Consider the following 2101-nt stretch of genomic DNA (forward strand, 5'->3'; position numbering starts at 1 on the left):
GACTGTGGGTTTCACCAGCGGGGAGGTCGGCTTTTATAGCCGAAGCTAGGCGGTGAGAATCTGCATGCCGGGCAACGCGTGGGGGACCGGGCGGGACGCGCATTGCGGCGTCTTCATTGCGCCACCCGTGAGGCATCAATGGAGGTTGATCGGTGCGGCAGCGCGGCAACCTTGGCATTGATTCCCGCGGGAATCGAGGCGATGAGGACGACGAAGCGGCGTGTCACTGACTCGGCGGGCCCATTCCTGTTCGCGCCAAAATTAGTTTCTCCGGTGCCCCAGGCGTTCCCCAGCACGCGCCAGTTTCGGCCCAATCCGGCAATAAAGGGCTCCTGGGGCGCGACTGAGATCCATGTCTAAGATCCAACTTCCGCTTCTTCGCTGCTCAGTACATCACACAACAGAAACAAACAACAACAGCAGCAAAAACAACAACAACGCTAGCATTAGCTCCAGATACACAACAGAACAACCAATTCTATACAAAGTAAATACTAAATAGCATAAAACCACCATATTTGCCGCCAGGGTTCCAAAAAACCATCACATTACAATTTTATTCCAAAACATGGGTATTGCGCCTAATTTTTGCTTAAAATATTGTTCATTCAGTTGGTTAGTTTAGACCATGGTTATGACATACATAACCCACCTGCCAGGTCCACGTGGCAGCTATGAGACGGCAACCACTAATGGCCGTCATCTGGCTCTATCTGGTCGGACTAGGTTGTCTCTCCCGCTCACTCTCTCCTCTCCTGCCCGCTCTGAACCATCCATGACCGACGATGGCAGTGGCGAACCCCATCCATGGTCTCTCCCCCGCTCGCTCTGAACCATCCATGACCGACGATGGCAGCGGCGAATCCCATCCATGGCCTCTCCCCCGCCCGCTCTGAACCATCCACGATCGACAATTGCAGCGGTGAACCCCATCCACGATGGCGACTTAGTAGGCGGTGGAGGGACAAGCGGCAAGGGACACGACTACTCCGAGGTGGACAACTGGCTTGGAAGCATGTGCTTTGCCACGTAGTTGTGCCCATAGTTTTCATCCAGTGCGGCGGCAGCTCTGGCACGCACGGTTGTCACCAGTCGGACAAAAGGTCATCGCTGGGCTTCCCCACTCAACGGTGGGAAGTAAGTCGTCCTCCTCCCCCTTTGTTTAGGATTTTGGTGTTTGAGGTCAGTTAGGAATTTAGGGTTGAATGAAAATTAGGGAATAGGTGCAATGCAATTAGGATTATGTGGAGACATGCTTGTTGTGCAATTCAATGAACGTGTTCAGTGATATCGGGGATTGGTTAAGTGTTAGTGTTTCCAATTCGGTAATTAGGGTTTAGGGTTCATCTGAATTAGGAAAATTAGAATGTGCTAGTTATATTTGCTCGGTAGACATAGTAGATGTTCAATTTAATATAGATAAATATCTTTAAATGAGGTAGTTTCAATTAAATAGTTTCATAGCTTATCTGTTTAGGTGTTAATCGTTTATTTATCATTATTTTTATCTATCTACTTATCATATGGGATTAAGTAAGTTCATATATTTATCTGTGTATCTTCTTGACATGCTATTAGGGTTGTGTGTAATTAGTTTATCTATTTAACCTACTCCCTCTGTCCCATCATATAAGAGCGCTTTTTATACTACACTAGTGTAAAAAAGCGCTCTTATATTAATGGGACGGAGGGAGTAGTACTTTAGGGTGACTAATTATGGGATTAGGGTAGAAGCTAATTACTCCATTCGTTTCAAAATAAGTGTCGTGGTTTTAGTTTAAATTTGAAGTTAAACCGTGACAGTTATTTTGGGACGGAATATGGTCTGATTGCATTTTGTGTGTAGTTCAGAGGATGAAATATAGGAAGTAAGGTCATATTTCCAAGGCAAAGATTCCCTATTAGACACTTGTCAATATGGTAGCACTGATTGAGACGGGGGGTTGTGGAGTAGATGGTTAGATATACTATGTGAATGAAAGAGGGAAATGGGTGGAAGGGATTGGGGTTTTTAGATAGTGGCAAGAAAGCAAAAGAAATGCTTATCCAATTGCAGCATTAAAAAAAAATTCTAAACATTAGTGTCATTAAGGCAAATGAA

This window comes from Triticum dicoccoides, chromosome 3B (assembly GCF_002162155.2).
Source record: "Triticum dicoccoides isolate Atlit2015 ecotype Zavitan chromosome 3B, WEW_v2.0, whole genome shotgun sequence".
In the NCBI taxonomy this organism is placed as follows: domain Eukaryota; kingdom Viridiplantae; phylum Streptophyta; class Magnoliopsida; order Poales; family Poaceae; genus Triticum; species Triticum dicoccoides.